The sequence below is a fragment of the Odocoileus virginianus genome, chromosome 4 (genome assembly GCF_023699985.2).
Source record: "Odocoileus virginianus isolate 20LAN1187 ecotype Illinois chromosome 4, Ovbor_1.2, whole genome shotgun sequence".
NCBI classification, from domain to species: domain Eukaryota; kingdom Metazoa; phylum Chordata; class Mammalia; order Artiodactyla; family Cervidae; genus Odocoileus; species Odocoileus virginianus.
The window spans coordinates 7,519,621-7,542,435 of NC_069677.1; the positions used below are offsets into that span (position 1 = coordinate 7,519,621).

The 22,815-nt window shown below is 38.0% G+C and overlaps 1 protein-coding gene across 2 annotated transcripts in view; it reads right to left on the bottom strand.

The window, feature by feature from the left end:
• Nucleotides 1-22,815, bottom strand: part of GSK3B (glycogen synthase kinase 3 beta) — a 275,257-nt gene that overhangs the window by 228,505 nt on the left and 23,937 nt on the right. The gene's annotated exons all lie outside the window — the stretch shown is intronic.

The window sequence follows — 22,815 nt, forward strand, 5'->3', positions numbered from 1 at the left end:
CTAGGAAGGGATGAGACAGATATATAGAAAATAAATAGATGAACAAAGTCCTATTGTGCAGCGCAGGGAACTATATTCACTATTGCACAAAAACCCATAGTGGAAAACAATATGAAAATGAATATATGAAAAGAATCACTATATCAGAAACTAACACACAAAAAAAGCCTCAATAAATATTTGCTGAATGGATGATAAGTGCTAAGAAAATGAGAGAATGTCATAAATATATATATATATATACTCAGTAACTGTTGAACTTGGAGAATGGAATACTCTACTAATCAGACCCATCTTGCATATTCACTCCTGCATATATAACGCAATGTCTCCACAAGAAAAAGAAAAATTCTCTTATCAAAAACTTTTAAGTTAAAAGGCTAGAACAGCACACTGACAAAACTATAGTTACCCCTGGTCACTATAGTCCTATTACATTTAAAACTTTCAGTAGGATATTTGCCATACCCAGAAAAGCAGTAGGAGGTGCAAGGCCAGCATCTAGAAGGAAATCTGGTCTTATATCAAGAAAACAAGGGATTATCCACTGACTCTAGGATGAATGAGGCATCTGAGAAATGGTAGAATTCAAGAACAAAGTTGAGATGCTGACTCATATTTAAGGATTGCAAAGGTATGGAAATAGTAGAAAGAACAGTTCAAGAGGATAAGCACTAGACCATTATATCATTTTTTTAAAAGACTGCAAAATGATATATTTATCATTAGAAAGTCATTAGAGTCCTTTATAGAGTCAGAATTATGGAGGTGAAATCAAGTTGCAGATTAATTTTGAGTAGATGAAAGAATAATTCAGCTAAGGAAATCAGGGATTAGAGGTAAATTAAGAGTATACTAAGAAGATTTGAAGATACTAATGTTTATCTTGGAAGCAAAAGAGAAACTATTGTGATACCAGGAGTGTCTCGGAGGAGCAACTTGAAATTAGCATGATCATGCTAAAAGCCAAGAGTCAGCCCACAGACAGGTGCTCTTCTAAGTTAAGATTTGCATTACTTGCTAATAAAATGGAAAATTGAGCATAGTTTGGAATCTCCTTCATGGAAAAGAGTACAATTTTAGATAATCCACATGGATATTTTGTACGTTTGCAGGAAACTTAATACTCTATAGGATTTGGGAAAATAAAAGTGAAAGTCGCTCAGTCGTGTCCGATTCTTTGCAACCCCATGGACTATACAGTCCATGGAATTCTCCAGGCTAGAATACTGGAGTGGGTAGCCTTTCCCTTCTCCAGGGGATCTTCCCAACCCAGGGATCGAGCCCAGGTCTCCCGAATTGCAGGTGGATTCTTTACCAGCTGAGTCACAAGGGAAGACTGGATTTTGGAAAAAGACACACTAAAATTTCTCTCCAAAGTGAATGAGTCAAAAGTTGTAAATTTTAGAGACTGGCTAAAGCATCACCAAGCATTTTGATAGATTTTTTTTTTTCTTTTGGAAAGTGGCTCAGGACCCAGTGAATCTGGGGACAAACAAGTGCTTTTGCCAGGTGTCCATTTAAAAGACCGATATCTCTCCTTGAACTTTAATGTTAAGGCCATAACATTGGCATTCAAATGACAACTTATGAAAGAGGCCTCCTCATGCTGCCTAAAGAAACAACTTGTTCCCTGCCAAAATTAGGATTACCTTGCTTTAGGAAGAGGGTGCATACTATGCTGACAGCCAAAGGATGATTTGCCAAAAAATATCAACCTGCCATCATGGATGGCAAAGGAGCCTCATATAACCCAGAAAGGAGAGGCTGTTAGGGATTGGTCTTCCAGACAGTTGATGAGGGACCATCTGAGGGCTGTGCTGAAAGCAAAATAGTCATAACTGGGCATGGCGCTGACTTAATGACCTGGCAAATCAAAAACTACATCAGAAAAGGTAAATCATTGAGCAGGGGTTTTAGACACCAAGAGTTAAGGCCTAGGACAGGCATAGCAAAAACGAGGAACTGCGGCACCATTTATTCCATTTCTATACACGTGGAAGATATGGATGATAGATAACTGAGTCTCAGGGTCCTTCTCAATAGATACCAGCATTTTATTTAAGTAGGCATTGCCTACTAGTAGGAACTGTCAGGTCATTTGAAACCTACTTCCTTGCCTCCGAATTGCTCCCATATAACAGATGCCTGGTCTACGCTTAGATGAAAGGACAACAGTCCCAAAATGCAGTTGGCTGTGGGAGGGGCTTTCATCTACCAATAGGTTGGGCAACACAGCCTAGTGAATGTCCACTCATGAGAATGTCCAGGAGCTCAGGGGTCCACTTGCATTCAGCTGACCCCAGGAGGTAGACGGCCATGTTTCATTACTTACGGCCCACTGCCCAAGAATACCTGCTCTGACTAGACATCAGCTGAGCAAACCTTTCCATAAAGAAACACTAATGAAGGGAATGGCTGCCCACTCTAGTATTCTTTCTGGAGAATTCCATGCACAGAGGACCTTGGAGGGCTACATTCAAGTGAGTTGCAAAGGGTCAGACATGACTGAGAGAGTAACACTAACATACACACACACACACACTCACACACAGAATACAGCCAGGTTGCCTAAAGTCTCTGGTTGGTTTCTTCTTGGCTTTGGCTTAGGACTGCTCCTGTTGTTGGGAAATACTTGGTTTTTAACAGGGATGAAATGTGATGGTACCTGTGAAAATATTTTGAAAACTTTAAAGGCCTGAATTCAGGTAGGGAATGTGGGTGAGGATGTTTATTAGAAGAAAACAAAAAGTTAAGCCCAGAATTTTTCTTAGGTTTGCTACTTCTTTCTTATTAGCTCTTTTCCATAAGATGTGAGTGGAATCTTTTCCCTTCTGGGAGGCAAAAATAATTGGATGAATGCTTGATTTTGTTATTGTTGTGTATCTGTCTTGTCTTGTCTTATTCAGTCACTCAGTCATGTCCAACTCTTGGAGACCCCATGGATGGCAACACGCCTGGCTTCCCATCTCCCAGAATTTTTCTCAAACTCATGTCCATTGAGTCGATGTTGCCATCCAACCATCTTGTCCTTTGTCGTCCCCTTCTCCTCATGCCTTCAATCTTACCCAGGATCAGGGTCTTTTCCAATGAATTGGCTCTTTGTATCAGGGGGAAAAGTCTTGGAGCTTCTTTAGCGTCAGTCCTTCCAATGAATACTTGGGTTTGGTTTTCTGTAGAATTGATTAGTTTGATTTCCTTGCAGTCCAAGGAAGTCTCAAGAGTCTTTCCAACATCACAGTTCAAAAGCATCAGTTCTTCAGTGCTCAGCCTTCTTTATGGTCCAACTTTCACATGCATACATAACTACTGGAAAAACCATAGCTTTGACTATGTGGAACTTTGTAGGCAAAATTATGTCTCTACTTTTTAATACGCTCTCTAGGTTTGTCATAGCTTTTCTTCCAAGGAGCAAGAGTCTTAATTTTATGGCTGCAGTCACCGTCTGCAGTGATTTTGGAGCCCAAGAAAATAGTCTGGCACTGTTTCCATTGTTTCCCCATCTATTTGCCATGAAGTGATGGGACCAGAATGAATGCCATGATCCTTGTTTTTTTTAATGTTGAGTTTTCAGCCATTTTTTTCACTCTCCTCTTTTACTTTCATCAAGAGGCTCTTTAGTTCCTCTTTGCTTTCTGCCATAAAGATGGTGTCATCTGCATATATGAGGTTATTGATATTTCTCCTTGCAGTCTTGATTCCAGCTTGTGCTTCATCCAGCCTGGCATTTTGCATGACCTACTCTGCATATAAGTTAAATAAGCAGGGTGACAACATACAGCCTTGACATACTCCTTTCCCAATTTGGAACCAGTCCATTGTTCCATGTCTAATTCTAATGCTGCTTCTTGGTATTCCCATCTCTTGAAGAATTTCCCAGAGTTTGTTGTGATCCACACAATCACGAAGGCTTTGGTGTAGTCAATCAAGCAGAAGTAGATGTTTTTCTGGAACTCTCTTACTTTTTCTATGATCCAACGGATGTTGGCAATTTGATCTCTGGTTTCTCTGCCTTTCCTAAATCCAGCTTGAACATCTGGACATTTTTGATTCACCTACTGTTGAAGCCTAGCTTGAAGGATTTTTAGCATTACCTTTCTAGCATGTGAAATGAATGCAATTATGTGGTAATTTGAACATTCTTTGGCATTGACTTTCTTTGGGATTGGAATGAAATCTGACCTTTTCCAGTTCCGTGGCCACTGCTGAGTTTTCCAAATTTGCTGGCATATTGAGTACAGTACTTTAAAAGTATCAGCTTTTAGGATTTGAAATATCTCAGTTGGAATTCCATCACCTCCACTAACTTTGTTCATAGTGATGCTTCCTAAGGCCCACTTGACTTCACACTCCAGAATGTGAGTGATCACACCATCATGGTTATCCGGGACATGAAGACCTTTTTTGTATAGTTTTCCTGTACATTCTTGCCACCTCTTCTTAATATCTTACGCTTCTGTTAGGTCCATGCTGTTTCTGTCCTTTATTGTGCTCATCTTTGCATGCAATGTTCCCTTGGTATCTCTCATTTTCTTGAAGAGATCTCTAGTCTTTCCCATTCTATTGTTTCCTCTATTTCTTTGCATTGCACTTTAAGAATGCTTTCTTATTTCTCCTTGCTATTCTTTGGAGTTCTGCATTCAGATAGGTATATCTTTCCTTTTCTCCTTTGCCTTTTGTTTCTCTTCTTTTCTTAGCTATTTGTAAGGCCTCCTCAGACAATCATTTTGCCTTTTTGCATTTCTTTTTCTTGGGGATGGTCTTGATCACTGCCTCCTGTACAATGTTACAAACCTCCATCCATAGTTCTTCAGGCATTCTGTCTATCAGATCTAATCCCTTGAATCTGTTTGTCACTTCCACTGTATAATCATGAGAGATTTGATTTAGGTCATACCTGAATGATCTAATGCTTTTCCCTACTTTCTTCAATTTCAGTCTGGATTTTGCAATAAGGAGTTCATGATGTGAGTCACAGTCAGCTCCTGGTCTTGTTTTTGCTGACTGTATAGAGCTTCTCCATCTTTGGCTGCAAAGAATATGATCAATCTGATTTTGGTATTGACTATCTGGTGATGTCCATGTATAGAGTCTTCTCCTGTGTTGTTGGAAGATGGTGTTTGCTATGACCAGTGTGTTCTCTTGGCAAAACTCTGTTAGCCTTTAACCTGCTTCATTTTGTATTCCAAGGCCAATTTGCCTGTTAATCCAGGTATCTCTTGACTTCGTACTTTTGCATTCCAGTCCCCTATAATGAAAAGGACATCTTTTTTGGTATTAGTTCTAGGTCTTATAGGTTTTTATAGAACTGTTCAACTTCAGCATCTTCGGCATTAGTGGTTGGGGCACAGACTTGGATTACTGTGATGTTGAAAGGTTTGCATTGGAACAAAGCAAGATCATTCTGTCATTTTTTAGATCGCCCCCAAGTACTGAATTGTGTATGTGTAACATCCTTAAGTCTATTCCAACACATCCTAAACATTAGTCAGATTGTTTTAACTCTCACACCCCTGTCATCACTTCACCCAGCTGCTTACTTCACCCAGAAATTGATTTCCCCTGCTTGTTGTAGAAAAGTTAAGCTCTTCTGTGTTGCATTCAAAGTCCTCCTTCAACTTTGCACCCCTCCTACTCACCCACCGGGCTCTACCACCTTTCCAGTCTCCTCTTCCTGCTTCATATTTTAGAAGCAGGTACCGCTGGACCTGGCAGTCATCAAAGAGATGGTGCTCCCAATGTTCATGGCAGCATTATTTACAATTGCCAAGATATGAAAGCAATCTAAGTGTCCATGAATGGATGAATGGATAGAGAAGATATATATATATATGAGACAGAGAGACATATATACAATGGAATACTATTCAACCATAAAAGAGAATGAAACTTTTTTCTATTCATAGCAACATGAGTAGACTTGGAGGGTATTATGCTAAGTGAAATAAGTCAGACAGAGAAAGACAAATACTGTATCACTTATATGCAGAATCTAAAAATATATAACAAACTAGAGAACATAACAAAAAAGAAGCAGATTCACAGATATAGAGAACAAACTAGTTTAGTGCTTACCAGTGGGGAGAGGGAAGGGGTGGGAAGCAACAGCAGTAGGGGAATAAGAGGTATAAATTATTAGGCATAAAGTAAGCTACAAGGATATATTGTACAACACTGGGAATATCGCCAGTAGTTTATAATAACTATAAATGTAGTAAACTCTTTAAATTGTGATGCATATGCAATATTGAGAATTAATGACTCACACAACAGTATTGAGAATTAAAAACCCAATGTGCATGACTTCCCTGGGGATCCAATGTTTAAGAATCCACCTGTCAATGCAGGGTAATGGCTTCAATCCCTGGTTCAAGAGCTAAGATGCTACATGCTCTGAGGCAATTAAGCCTGAAAGCTGAAACTGCTGAGCCCACACATTCTAGACACTGTGCTCCACAAGAGAAGCCACCATGAGAAGCCTGCAGACCATGACTAGAGCGTAACCTCCACTCTCTGAAACTAGAGAAAGCCCGCACACAGCAACAAAGATCCAACACAGCCAAGAAGAATAAAAAATAAATTTATATTTTTAAAAAACCAATGTGCTTGCAACATACTGCGTGTGCAGCAAATTTCCTTTATGTAGAATTTGCCATTCTCTTAATTGGGAATTCTATAAAGATGAAAATTAAACTGTAAACTTCTGTTTCACTGGCTTTGGAAGGAATATTTGTGACAATTGTCATCTGTCTAAATAGAATGACTTGTTCAGGGCTACAAATGATTAAAGGTTTCCCGGGGAATGGCTTATTGGGTTATTATTTGCCAAGTTTTTTCTCTGAATTGAAGCTTACAAGGTCATTCCAAGGGTAACTGTATTGAGGAACCTCAATACAATGACCCTGTTACAACTTGCCCAACTAGAAGCTAGGAAACCACACCTTCTTTAGAAAGTTTATGTAGTAGAAAATGGGAGGTGGTTGGTGATTTAAACCTTACTGATTATCACGAATGGCAGGAAGAGGAATAAAGTAAAGGAAAAACCCTGATTATAAAAATACTGTTCAAGAAAATCAAAGGAAGTTTTGTAAATGTTCAAATATATAATGTCTTTCAAAATGAGAATGATGAGATTTTTACATCTGCTTTGATAGGTAGATAAGATTACTTATAATCCATATATTAAGTATTTGAATACAAATTGCTTATTATAAAGTGTTTGAGGGTGTTTTTCATAAGTTTCCTTTACTATTTAAATCAACATCATGAAACTTAAATGAAGTAGTTCTCATCATCATTTTTATATATACATAGACTATAGTACTTCTGCAGATTATTAAAATTCCAAATAAATGGAGCCTGAATTAGTGTAATTTTAATATGCCTACAAGTGCATTAATGGGGCTTTCCTGATGGCTCAGTGGTAAAGAATCCGCCTGCCAATGTAGGACATGCAGGTTCAAACCCTGGGCCAGGAAGATCCCCTGGAGAAGAAAATGGCAACCACTCCAGTATTCTTGCCTGGGAAATCCCATGGACAGAGGAGTCTGGTGGGCTACGGTCCATGGGGTCACAAAAGAGTTGGACACAACTTAGTGACTAAACAACAAAGTGCATTAATCTGAACATCTATGTTAGGATTTAGTACTTTTCATATTTTACCACTAACAAAAAAATCTCTATTACACTAGAACCTGCCCACAACAAAGCCCAAAGAAGCAGACTCTGTCCTCTGCTCCACAAAACAGAAAATGGTTGTTTTAATACAAAAATTCACCCTTCACCCACACTTAAACACACATACACAAAACCTCAAGTAATTGACTCCTCAGGAAGATGCTTCATTTTATCCATGGCTTCCCTCTTTCGTGGCAGAGGAGCCTCCATAACCTAGAGTGAGAAGCAGGGCATGCTTGATCCATATTTAGGAAAGACTTCACAAATCATGTCATCTCATTTGAGTGGGGAGAAGCAGTCACACTTTGCATAAGCAAAATCTCACTAAATGTTTATTAATTGGAATATTCTTGACTATTGAAATGAGAGTTCTTTGTAGCTGAACAAGTACATTTAGATCAAATGTATTAATAATCTAAAGATCCATATTAGCCAGTTTTTCTCTTGTTACAAAATTCTTCTAAGGTCATGATTCGAGAAAAATAGCAAGATGTGCTTTACCATTTCTCCTCTCAGGTGGGCTCTGGTCTCTTCTCTCTGTTTATTCTAACTTCTGCAGCTGAACATTCCCCTGCTTAAGATCAGAGTAATTTTACCTCTTTTCAAATTTTTGTTAGCATCACACCACTTCTCAAAGAGCAAGGGGGTGAGGGCTATCCTTCATTATTTTTGCTTCCTGCTCTAGGCATAGATTGAAAATCCTTTTCTTTTTTTGGCTGTGCAACATGCGGGATCTTAGTTCCCTGACCAAAGCACAGAGTCTTAACCACTGGACCATCAGGGAAGTCCTGAAAATCTTTTTATTTAAATTGAAGCACAGTTGATTTAAAATGTGTTAGTTTCAGTGATTCACTGAATATATATATATGTATGTACGTATATATATATATATATATATATATATATATATATTCTTTTTCAGATTCTTTACCATTATAGTTTATTGCAAGATATTGAACATAGTTCCCTGTGCCATATAGTAGGTCCTTGTTATTTATCTGTTTTATATATAACATCTGTTAATCCCAAGTTCCTAATTTATCCCTCTCCCCTTTCCCCTTTGGTAACAGTAAGTTTGCTTTCTATGTTTGTAAGTCTATTTCTGTTTTGTAAATAAGTTCCTGAAAATTCTTTTTTTGCTTGGGTTTGGCATTATGAGTACATCTGGATCCACTCCGCAGTTTGTTTCCCTGACATACCAGATGCAGCACAGTGTAGTGCTTTCTTCTCCTGGGTTAAATGCACGTCAGCTCAGATCCTCTGCCTTGCCATGCCTCCTCCAGCCTTTCACAGGAACTTCCCAGGTGGTTCAGTGGTAAAGAATCCACCTGCCAATCCAGGAGACGCAAGAGAGGCTGGTTCAACCCCTGGGGCAGGAAGATACCCTGGAGTACAGAATGGCAACCGGCTTCAATATTCTCGCCTGGGAAATTCCATGGACAGAGGAGCCTGGCGGCTACAGTCCAGGAAGTCACAAAGAGTTGGACGGAACACACACACGCAGCCTTTCACAGATGGAACCCTAGATAACCTTCACCTGTAGGCTCCAGCCTGCCTCAGCCATGAGTCAGTTCTCCCTAAGGCTGGAAGAGTATCAGCAGCCTCAGCCCTAACAGTATGAAATTAGGCTTGCTGCCCAGAGAATGCTGGCAGTGAAGAATTGAGGCCTGTGAGGCTTTGGAGTAACATCTCTAATCTGTGTTGGCCTCAGCCACGTAGCTGAGAGGCAGGGTACAGCAGAAAGAGCAGTGGCTCAGGAGCCAGGCAGACCTGGAATGTTAGTTAATCTGCCCCTTAGCTGTGTGACCTCAGGCAAGTCACTGAACCTCTCTGAACTGTCTATTTCTTTTTAATAAAGAGGAGGTTGTCTCTAATGCCCATCCCCTATGAAGGCTCTTGCTGGTAACTGTATTTAGTTTTTCTTTTATACTATTTAACAGCTCAGTATAAGTAGAGGTTTCCTTCTTAATTTTCTGTATCAAATCATCTTTGCCTGATAGGATGATGGAAATTTTCCCTAATATCAAACCAGTATTTAAACTCTTTAAACCAGACCTTTAAACCATAAAACTACTGGAGGGCAGGATGCCTAATCTTAATAATAATTGTTAATATTTAGTGAGGACTGATTATGTGGTAAGTACTGACCTAGGCATTTGACTTGGACTATTGTACTTAATCCTTACAACAATTTTCATGGACTATTATACTTAATCCTTAAAACAATCTTAGAAGTAGGTATTATTTTTCTTGCCATTTTGAAGATGAAGAAACTGAGTCTTAAAGATGTTAGGCAACATGCTCATCATAGCTAGTAGGTAGAGAAAGATACAGAGGAGACTGAGAGGGAAAGTTATTAGCTAAACTAGTAGGTTATTCTTTTCCTACTTAAAGCAGTCTAATTCACTCCAGATAATAATGAATACATACATTGCCTACTGTCAAATTTATTTATTGAATATCTTCTTGATGCTAAGCAGTGACTGGGAAATTTGCTCTACAGAACATTATAAAAGGAGGAATATATGGTTCCTGCCCTCAAAAAAATCAGAAACTAATAGGGAAGTAGACAGAGATATAGTGAACTGTGATACAGATAAAATACAGTAAGTGCTTTAATAGTGCTACAAGCTATTAGCCACTGGGCCCAGAGCAGAGAACAACATATCTCAGGGGTATCCAGAATGCTTGGTTACAAGCTTATATTTGAGTTGAGGCTTGATGGGTAAGGAGAATTTTGAGAGGCAGAGAAGTGAGAGAAAGACATTCCAGGCAAAGAAACCACATGGGCAAATACTCACACTGAGTCACTGTTGACTCACTAACCTCAATGCAGGGCTTGTTCCTGGAATAGCAAGGAGTGTGGGGTTTCTAAGCCTCAGGGTATCTGTGAGGAAGTCCTAGTTTGGTAGCTGATAGTAGAAGGGCAGAACCATAAAATCTTGGAGTTGAAGGGTCCTCTAAGGTCATCTAATCCAATGTCTAACTTTCTTCTAAAATCTTCCTGCCAAATGATTGTAAAATCTAGGCTCACACCATCCTAGCAAAAGATATATTATTATTATCCTAAGACAGCTGATCCTATCACTATCTGAAATTATATTACTCAATTATTTATTTGTTTACTCATTTATTTTCTGTCAGACTAGAACTCAGATTCCATCAGGGTAGGGCCTATCTCATCTATCAGTGCCTAGCATAGAGTAGGCCTACAATAAATATTTGTTGAAATGAATGCATTCAATTTCAAGACAACTCTGACATTCACAAAGTTCTTCGGTGATTTTCACAAGATGGTCTTTTACATATGTGAAAACAATTATAATAATTTCCTATATTTTCTCCAAGTTAAATATCTTCAGTTGATATCTAAATGTCAACAATTCCTCAGAGCCCAATTCCTTTAGGGCCCTTCACTATCCTAGTTACTCTCTCAAATAGACTCCACATTATCCCTGTAATGCATTGTTCAAAGAACAAAAGACAGTAGTCCAGTTTGGTGACACCCTCCAACTGGAGAGGCCCAATCACCTCTCTTATTCTAGGTCTTACAGACTGACCCAAGTTAGCCTAACTTTGTTGAGGTCCACGTCACACTGTTGTCTCATGTTTCTAACTGCCAGCTAAGCACCCTTCTTTCCACTCCCTCTACCCCTACTGTGTCCTGTTGCTTGCTCACATCAATCCTGTTTTAACTTGTACAGGTAGATTTTGAAAATCAAGCCCGAGGCCTTACATTTAGCAGGCTATTACAAGAAGCCAGGACAAAAGACACAAGGTACTGAACCAGTGCAGTGTAGCCAGAAAGGAAGAGACAAAAAGAGAAACATACTCTAGGCATTATGCAATCCACTGATTTAGTGACTGTGAGCACACTTTGTCAATGGGTTCCTCTCCCTCCAGACCACTTATGTATTAGGAATTAATTCCCAGCTTCTCCCTCCCTCACTATCTCTGAAGCAAGCATACAATTCTTTATTTATTACTTTACTACTCTTTATAAGGCCTTAATATATTTTTCCTAGTTACCATATAGAAGCATATTGGAAAAAGTCAAAGGCAGCAAGATTTCTAGCCTAGACGACTAAGACAATGATGGTCTCATTAACAAAGTTAGGAAAATTCAGGGTTAGACTTTAACTGGTTTGGAACATATTGAATTTGAAGATAGGTATCTGAAGATATCTAGAAGCAAATGCTTTGGAGCACAAAGCTGAAGTGTCAGTTTGTTAGTCATTGACAGAGGTTCTAGAAGATTTCTCCAGAGAATAAGGATGTTGAAGATCATTTAGACTGAAAAAAAGACTTAAATAAGAACAAAATCTTTACCAGTGGCCATATATAATCAGTATTTGGAGAAAGAATCTCCAAGAGCTAGAAGAATGCTCAGAAATATGAGGAAAAGTTGACGAGTTTAATATTGAGTCAACCAAAGCTGGACATTATTGCAGGAAGAAAAAGACAAATCAGGCACATCAAGTGCAGCAGAAAGCTCGTGGAGAACAAAAATTCTTAAAATGTTACTGAGTTTATCAATTAGGGAGTAGTTTGATAACCTTGGAGAAAATAATTCTAGTGAAGTTGGACCCAGGTTGTAAGTAGTTAAAAAATAAGGAGTTCTTAAAGTTAAAAAAAAAAGAAAAGAAATAAGGAGTAATTTATAGCAATGAAGTCAAAGCAGTACACATAGATTGCTATTTTGAGAAACTGATACATGTAAAGTAAAAAGGAATAAATCTTTATGAGGTTCATCTGACCCACATATTCTAAGATATCGTTTGAGCTTAGTTACCAGTGGCCTTCCCTAGTGGCACAGACAGTAAAGAGCCTGCCTGCAGTGCAGGAGAGCCGGGTTCAATCCGTGTCAGGGAGATCCCCTGGAGAAGGAAACAGCAGCTAACTCACTCCAGTATTCTTGCCTGGAGAATCCCATGGACAGAGAACCCTAGCAGGCTACAGTCCATGGGGTCACAGAGTTGGACACAACTGAGTGACTTCACTTAGTTACCATTTCACTGTAATTTCTAACTGATTATAGAATTAGGCACGTTATAGGCCTATGACTGTACCAGGCACTCAACAGATCTACTATATAAAAAAGAAAAATGGACGTAGATTGTTATGGATAGATTTCATTGAACCTAAATAGGGCTTTCCCTTTTACTCTTTTTTTAAAACTTTTGATTTTATATTGGAGTATAGCTGATTAACAATATTGTGATAGTTTTAGGTGAACAGCAAAGGGACTCTGCCATACATATACATGTATCCCTTCTCCTCCAAACTCCCCTCCCATCCAGGCTGCCACACATCATTGAGCAGAATTCCCTGTGCTATACAGTAGGTCCTTGTTGGTCCTTCTTCCCTTTTAGATATTAAATGACTAGATGCCCACTAATTTTTTTTAAGATCAGTTATCACTTAATTCTGTCTGGGGAGAATACCAGGTCAAGCTCTTTAGACTTTAGTGCAACATATATTCTGTTGGAATCACCACTAGGTCAGGTGAACTTGTGAATCTCTTCTGTATTGTCTCTTAAACCCATGGGGTGTAAATCTCTAGAAGTTCCTTTCACCTGGGACTCACCTCCAGAGCACATCAACTCACAGGATGTCAACTCTGGAAGTGACTGTATGTTTCTTCTAGCTCCTCTCCCTCAATTTCATAGGTGAATGAACTGAGGCCCATGGTGGGAAAAAGACTTGTTCAAGGGAGCATTGTCACAGGGTGACTGCAGCATGGTCTTTAGAGTTAGAACTGGAGTTAAATCTTGGATTTATCATTACCTATTTGCATAGCACACAAACCAGGCCCTTCATCTCCTGAGCCTCAGTTTTCCCATTTAAAAATGGGTCTAATGATCATCATATCTATAGTTGCTGTGTGTAGTGAATTGTTAACATGTGAAGCATATTGTCAGTGCCTGACACATGGATAAACACTAAAAATGTGTTGATTCCCTCCACTTTGCATCAGATTCCATAGCTATTGTGACAGAAACAAAACTCAAAACAAACCTAGGTCTTCTGACTTCCAGGTCAGAATCCCTTTCATACACAGGGGTCTTCAAACTCCACCCCTGGGGATATGCAGAGACTTTCCAAGGGGTACAGGGTCATAGACAGTTTTAAAGGAATTGACTTCCAGATCCTCAAGTTCCACATGAACTCTTTCCTAAAACTGATTTGAGTATTCACCTGCCTTTGAGAGATTCTTTTTCTCATTATCATAATGATTCTTCTACTTTGTAAAAGAAAGACATTTCAAATCTTATAATTGTACATCACCCTGACACGTTAAAGCTACAAACAAAAGGACATTGTGATGATCCCTTTAATCAAGATACTATAAGCTGCATCTTGATCAATCTCATTAAGAGAGACTTCCAAAAAGTTTTACTTTTTTCAACTCATCATCTCCTAACTTTTTATTTTGATAAATACTAAGTCTTCAGAAAAGTTAGAAGACTAGCACATGAGCACCTAGATTCACCAATGGTTAAAAGTTTGCCATATTACAGTATCACCTTCTATCTCTGTGTGCCTCTCTTAATATTCATGTTTTCCTTTTTTAAAATATTATATTTGTACAACTTGTAAATGTTACTTTCTATTAGTTTTACTTCCTGGATTTAAAAAGACTTAAATTTATACACTGTTCTGTTCAATTGTGTACTCCTAATAATTGTTTTAGTGTTCAGTGCAAAAGAAACTTTTCAACACTTAGAGCTTTAGGGAAATGTTTTAAACTTGTAATTTATACATGTGTATATTTTTATTGAAGAATGATAGGATGATCAATAAAAGACTTCCAAACATAGAAATATGTTACACAAGGTTAAAATTTCAAGGAAATGGAATGGAAATGCAAGTTCAAGGAGGAAAAATGAGCCATGTAAAATTTTCAACTGTGAAAGAAGAACTTGTTATAAACTTTCAAAATGGATGATGTGGGTATCAAGGTACTCTGGCATTTAGGTATCACTGGTAAAACTTAAAAGCAATGAAATAGATTTATTTATAAGATGCCGGAAACTATATCCTTTTGAGCTCTTTCAACTTATTATGAAACATTTAAACATCAGCTTAAAAATATATCAGGAAGAACATAACTTTTCAAAAAAATTTTAGAGGTTACTGCCTACAGTACCACCTAAGAGTCTTAGCCTTATTCTTCCTTATTCTTTCTGGCTAAGGGAGATAATTCTCTTTCTGGTTTTCAAGCAGTAGACACACACACATGCATGCAAGCATGCACGTGCAGACATACACCATATCCCTAGGGCTTTAGATCCTTTTCCTCTGACCTCACATCCTCTCCTTTGCCTTTTAGGGATGTATATTTGACTCCAAGCCTTGGAAGTTTACACATTACCATTTTCAACCCCCTTGTCCCCTCCCATACACACTTTCTTCTTAACTTTTTATTTACCTTCAACATGGCTGAATTAGAGACAGTTATTAGGAGACGGTTGACATCTTCGTCTTTTGCTCCAATGTTAATTCTCAAGCTTTAGCATGCATCAGAATTACCTGGAGGGCCTGTTAAAACATGGACTACTGAGTCCCACCTCAAGAGCTTCTTATCTAGTATGTCTGAATTAGGGCCTAAAATTTTCATTTCTATTACATTTCCAGGTATTGTTGATGTTGGTGGACTGAGGACCTCAGTTCGAGAACCACTACACTAAGCTAAATCTGGTCTGTTCACCAGAGATCATGTGGCCTAATTGCAGGTAACATCATGTCTGAAGCTAAGAGTGGCTTACCAAGAGTGGTATACCAAATGAGGTATACCAGGCAAAAGTATATGAACTTTCTCAAACAGATTTCTCATACCATCTAAAAATTATTCAGAATTAGATTGATTCAGAGCAGAATTCAGAAAAAGGGCCACTAATAGGGATATACTGACAGTTTCACAGCATTCACACCTCTATCCCCCAAATAGAGGAAATCATATTCATGGTGGATCTTCTATATGCCAGGTATTCTGTCAGGCAGGTTCTGAAATGCTAACTCACTTAATCCTCACAAAATTCTTGTGATCTAAGTTTTATTAAGTGAGTAAAAGTCGTTCAGTCGTGTCCAACTCTTTGCAGACCTATGGACTATACAGTCCATGGAATTCTCCAGGCCAGAATACTGGAGTGGGTAGCGTTTCCCTTCTCCAGGGGATCTTCCCAACCCAGGGACCAAACCCAGGTCTCCCACATTGCAGGTGGATTTTTTACCAGCTGAGCCACAGGGAAGCCCTAGAATACTGTAGTGGGTAGCCTATCCCTTCTCCAGAGGATCTTCCTGACCCAGGAATCAAACTGGGGTCTCCTGCATTGTAGGTGGATTATTACCAACTGAGCTATGAGGGTTTATTATTTGTTATTAAATATAATAATATGTACTTAACTTACTTAAATATAATAACAAATAAGATTTATTATTTATTCTTTTTACCCATAACAAAATCAAAGATCAGAAAGGTTAAATCTACTGGAAATTCTCCTTTAAACTATGTACTAATTTCAGGTGACAGTATACAGAAGGATGAAAAAAATCATCAGTTTGTCAATCTGCTACTACAAATAAGTAAATACTTCAAGAAAACCATGGGAAGTCACTTAACAAATTAATAAAATTAATAGGAAGATTTCTACTAAAGTATAAACAGTTGATTCTATTCATCAGTCAACAGAGAAGAGATTCTAGAATCTCAGTCTTCCACCCTATTGATTATTGAAAGAGGCACTTGATTCCATTAGTCATAAGTTAATTCTTTCAGCATTACTGTATTAAAAAAACCTGCCAATAATACTGTATTATTTTAAAACTCAACATATATTATATAAACCACAAAAGAACCCTGGATATCAGAATATTCTAGTATCCTACAGAATGAGCTGATGGACACTAATAATTAGAAAAAATTAGGAAATGTTTCCCTTTGTATGGAGAAATTACACATGTATGTGTGTGTGTGTGTGTGTGTGTGTGTGTGTAGTGTGTTCTCAAGTCATTATTATTCTCAATTTCTGGAATCCAATGAAAACTTACCAGGAAAGGAAAAAAGCAGAATATTGTGAAAAGATATATCAATCAATAAAAACCATCTCAGGATTGAAATGTATTTTAGGATTACTGGATAAAGATATTAAGATGGTATTCCACAGGTTCAAAACTTGAGGCATGAAAATTATAAAAAAAAAAAGAGAGATCAAAAGTACATGTGAGATGAAAACTACCATGGATATGATTAACAACTGAGTAGAGATTGCAGGAGAAAAGATCAGTGAATTTGAAGACAGCAATAGATGCTACACAAAATATAACAAAAAAATAAAAGTGAATTGGAAAACAAATATAATGGGGCATCAGTGAGCTGTGGGACAACTTCAGTAGTAATTGGACTTCCTGAAGGAGAGGAGAAGGGTGTACAGAAAAATGTTTGAGGAAATAATGGCTAAAATTTTGATGAAAACAGTAAATCCACTGCTCCAAAAAGTCTGGCAAACCCTAAGCACAAGACACATGAAGAAAATGACAGGAAGATACCAATAAGTTGTTCAAAATATGATAAAGATAAAAGCTTAAAAGAATTTAGACTTGTTATAAAAAAAGAAACAAAGATAAGAATGATAAGAAATTTCTGTTGGAAACAATATAAGTGAAAGGACAGTATAACAACATCTTTAAGATACTGAAAGGAAACAAATATCAACCTAGAATTCTATATTAGGGAAAATACCTTTCAAAAATAAAGGTAGAATTAAGAATTTTCTCTAGGTAGGAGGCAAATAAGAATCACAGTGGCTTCCCTGGTGGCTCAGTCAGTCTGCAATGTGGGAGACCTGGGTTTGATCCCTGGGTTGGGAAGATTGACTGGAGAAGGAAATGGCAACTCACTCCAGTATTCTTGCCTGGAGAATTCCATGGGCAGAGGAGCCTGGTGGTCTATAGTCCATGGGGGTCACAAAGAGTTGGACACAACTGAGTGATTAACTTTCACTTTCACTTTCAAGAAACACAGGATAGAAATTACAAAAGACAGTGTCTTGACATTAAAAAAAAAAAGCAAAACCAAAAACCACTTTCTAATAGTGAGAGAGTCATTAGGAAATGGAAACTGTTACCTTGGGAGAGAAAATGCCTGTCTAGAATTTCTAGAGGACCCTCTGCTGTGAATAGTGTGGCAATAATTTTAATCCTTCATGGAAGAAGAAACTAGTTGACCTCTGCAGTTTTCTTATGGCTTTGTTATGTGATGCTTCTGTAATAAAATGAGATGTTTCCTCAAAAAAGGGAATTATAAGCAAACTATATATTTATATGCTTATGGACAGTTACATACTGGCAATTTAATATATAACCTTTATTGATATATATATATATAACCTTTAATGATAACCTTATATGCAAAACAGAAAAAGAGACACATGTATAGAACAGACTTGTGGACTCTGTGGGAGAAGGCGAGGGTGGGATGTTTCAAGAGAACAGCATCGAAACATGTATATTATCTAGGGTGAAACAGATCACCAGCCCAAGGTGAAACAGATCACCAGCCCAGGTTGGATGCATGAGACAAGTGCTCGGACCTGGTGCACTGGGAAGACCCAGAGGGATCGGGCGGAGAGGGAGGTGGGAGGGGGGATCGGGATGGGGAATACATGTAAATCCATGGCTGATTCATGTCAATGTATGACAAAACCCACTACAATATTGTAAAGTAATTAGCCTCCAACTAATAAAAAAAATTTTTTTTAAAAAGGGAATTATAAGCAAACTATATATTTATATGCTTATGAACAGTGTTACATACTGGCAATTTAATATATCACAATTTTTCAAGCTTTTTTTTGTATTTTATTAAACCCTCAAATTTCTGTAGCTTTGTTTCTCAACTTATTAACGAGATTCTGTTGGGGTTTCTTTTTAAGATTTTTTTTAAAGAGCAGTTTTAGGTTCACAGCAAAATTGAGAGGAAGGGATAGAGATTTCCCTTATACTGCCTACTCCCCCCACATGCATAACCTTCACATTATCAACATCCCATACAAGAGTAGTACATTTGTTACAATTGATGAACCTACATTGACACATCATAATAACCAAAGTTCAGTTTATATTAGGGTTCACACTTGACATTCACTGTACCTTCTACGAGTTTAAATGTTCCACTATTTTTACATATACATGTTATGTTCGAATTATGTTTTAAATGCCCTCTTAAGATTTTTCTCAAGGAATCTTAACTGGTCATTTCATTGTAAACCCCCAACACTTCATTGCTCAATAAAGAGGTTCCATCTCACAGAAGTATTTCTATTTGGTAGGATTCATACAGCTTGCTAGAAGAAATTCTCTTTGACAAAAGAAACTCCTAACTGGATAAAACTGAAAGAAAAGATGGTGCTGAGTGTTCTGATGGTACTGGATTCTGGGATGTGTTTGCTTGCTTTGGTGGGTATCTCTCTGACTTTATTAGGTCAGCAGGAAAAGAACAAAGGCCTCTTCTCTTGTTGATTACACCACCAGGAAGCCCCAGGTAGTTGAAATAAGAATGCTTTAAAATACAGGAATAGATACATTCCCAGAGAAAAAATAGGACAAACACTAATTAAGAGCTGACCACCGGAAGGAAGACCAACAGAACAGCCCTAGAAACCAAAGCAGTAATGTAAATTAGGCCTGCAAAAGATTTTTAGTGTCACACTTAGATCTGGGTTGACATCACAGATAATTTGGCAACAATTAACAATGCATGAGATTTAGGTAGACTGGGATTCCCTTTGTACCTATTCATAATTTTATTATTTAAGAATGAATAAATGCAAAAATATATAAAGAAAAATCATTCTACTCTTTTACCTAATCTCTGTAACCTCAATCAACCAAGCCAAGAGGCAACTTTCAGAGATAATCTTTGAACATACAAACTGGGGAGGAGGGGAGGCATAACTCTAGCACAATGAACACTGTTCTGTATCTCACATTTATATTTTAATAATATATATTTGAGACATTTTATATTTGTACGTATGGTTTTGCTTCATTTGAAAAAAAAAAACAGCAGCATGGTTTTCCATTGTGTTAAAGTACAATTATTTATTTGACCGGTCTGAAAAAATGGTGAATATTTAGGTTCTTTCTCAGTTCAGTTCAGTTGCTCAGTCCTGTCTGACTCTCTGTGACTCCATGGACTGCAGCACGCCAGGCCTGCCTGTCCATCACAAACTCACTTAGTTTACTCAAACTCATGTCCATTGAGTCAGTGATGCCATCCAACAATCTCATCCTCTGTCGTCCCCTTCTCCTCCTGCCTTCAATCTTTCCCAGCATCAGCGTCTTTTCAAATGAGTCAGTTCATTGCATCAGGTAGCCAAAGTATTGGAGTTTCAGCTTCAGCATCAGTCCTTCCAATGAATATTCAGGACTGATTTCCTTTAGGGTTGACTGATTTGATCTCCTTGCAGTCCAAGGGACTCTCAAGAGTCTTCTCCAACACCACAATTCAAAAGCATCAATTCTTTGGTGCTCAGCTTTCTTTATAGTCCAACTCTCACATCCATACGTGACTACTGGAAAAAACATAGCTTTGACTAGACGCATCTTTGTTGACAAAGGAATGTCTCTGCTTTCTAATATGCTGTCTAGGTTGGCCATAACTTTTCTTCCAAGGACCAAGTGTCTCTTAATTTCATGGCTGCAGTCACTGTCTGCAGTGATTTTGGAGCCCCCCCAAAATAAATTCTGTCACTGTTTCCACTGTTTCCCATCTATTTGCTATGAAATGATGGGACCAGATGCCATGATCTTAGTTTTCTGAATGTTGAGCTTTAAGACAACTTTTTCACTCTCCTCTTTCACTTTCATCAAGAGGCTCTTTAGTTCTTCTTCACTTTCTGCCATAATGGTGATGTCATCTGCATATCTGAGGTTATTGATATTTCTCCCAGCAATCTTAATTCCAGCCTGTGCTTCATCCAACCCGGCGTTTCTCATGATGTACTCTGCTTATAAGTTAAATAAGCAGGGTGACAATATACAGCTTTGACGTACTCCTTTTCCTATTTGGAACCACTGTTGTTCCATGTCAAGTTCTAACTGTTGCTTCTTGACCTGCATACAGATTTCTCAAGAGGCAGGTCAGGTGGTCTGGTATTCCCATCTTTTTCAGAATTTTCCACAGTTTATTGTGATCCACACAGTCGAAGGCTTTGGCATAGTCAATAAAGCATAAATAGATGTTTTTCTGGAACTCTCCTGCTTTTTCGATGATCCAACAGATGTTGGCCATTTGATCTCTGGTTCCTCTGCCTTGTCTAAATCCAGTTTTCTAGTCATTTGCTAACATTTTTTCTGCTGCTTTTAAAAAAGTATGTACTTTAATGGTACCTTTTAATGAATATGTTCAGTAAATATTATTAACTAGGAAGTAACATTTCACACTTAACAAATTGGGCTTCCCAGGTGGTGCTAGTGTAAAGAATTCGCCTGCCAATACAGGAGAAAATCTCTGGGTCGGAAGATCCCCTGGAGAGTGGCATGGCAATCCACTGTCGCCTGGGGGGCTACAGTCCATAGGGTCGCAAAGAGTCGGACACGACTGAGCGACTCAGCTCTTCAGCTCTTATGTATTAGTTTGGTTCTTTTTCCACTTAAGATTTTATCCACATTTAGATACACAAATGTAGATCACCAAGTTATCATTTTAGTAGTTATATGCTTACATTATTTTACTTTATATTTTGCCAAACCAACCCTCAAATCAGGGCATTTGCCTTGTACTCAGATTTTGTTGTTATTAATGGCACATATATAAATATCAATATTTAAACAACTTTTTTGTTTAAAATTATTTCCTCATGCATTACTAAAAGAAGTTGTATAGGAAAATATAAACAGTTTTAATACTTTTTGCCTATATAGACTACACTACAGACAGATTCTTAGTTACTGTGTTCTGAAGACTGGACTAGTATGCCTGTTTTTCCATTGCCTCTCCAGGAAGGGTTTTACTCCTTTTATTTTAATCTAATGTGTGAGTGCATGCTAAGTCGCTTCAGTTGTACCCGACTCCTTGTGACTCTATGGACTGTAGGCCACCAGGCTCCTCTGTCCATGGGATTCTCTAGGCAAGAATACTGGAGTAAGTTGAAATGTTCTCCTCCAGAGGATCTTCCTGACCCAGCAATTGAACCTGCATCTCCTATCTCCTGCACTGGCAGGCGGGTTCTTTACTACTAGCACCATCGGGAAGCCCTTTTTCAATCTGACAAATATTGTTTTATCTCATTCCTGATGAATTTCTTAAATATATTTATTAAAAGGAAGTAAAATGGCTTAAGTTGACTCTGGCACAAGACTGCCAGGGTTTAAATTGTTGTTCTGATATATGACTTTCATTAATTTACTTTCTTTCTGCCTCAGTACTCTATGTTTAAAATGGCAACAATAATGGTACTTACCTCAAAGGCATATTGTGAAGATAAAATGAGTTAAGCCTTTAGAATTCTTCCTGACATTTGGTAAACACTCCAGGTAGTTCAGTCAGTAAAGAATCTGCCTGCAGTGCAGGAGACGTGGGTTCAATCCCTGGATCAGGAATATCCCCTGGAGAAGGAAATGGCAACCCACTCCAGTATTCTTGCCTGGAGAATTCCATGGACAGAGGAGCCTGGCAGGCTACAGCCCATGGAGTCTCAAAGAGTAGGTATTCTGAAGCACAAATGTTTAACTACTGTATAATTCTTCAAAGTAGTATGAGTCCTAGTTTATTCAGTTTTTCTTAAATAGACATTTGAATGATTTCTAGTTTGTTGCTATCACCAGCAACATGTAATAGCATATCTATCTTCATGTAATTGTTGTTTTCTGATAGAACTTAAACTTTATGTTGAGTGTTGAGATTCATCCATTATATTTATTGCAAATATTTGTTTATTGCTTATATTTTGACTCTCTGCATGTGTTAAAACTTCAAACTGAAAACGAAAATACATCTCTCTCTCTCCCCATCCCCCACTTCCCCTTTACTCACATATCTCACAGATAGTACATGTAAAGTTTATATAATGGAAGCAAAAGTTTCATGAAACATACTCTTTACCACATTCCATATACTTTGATACTTTCTGTTCT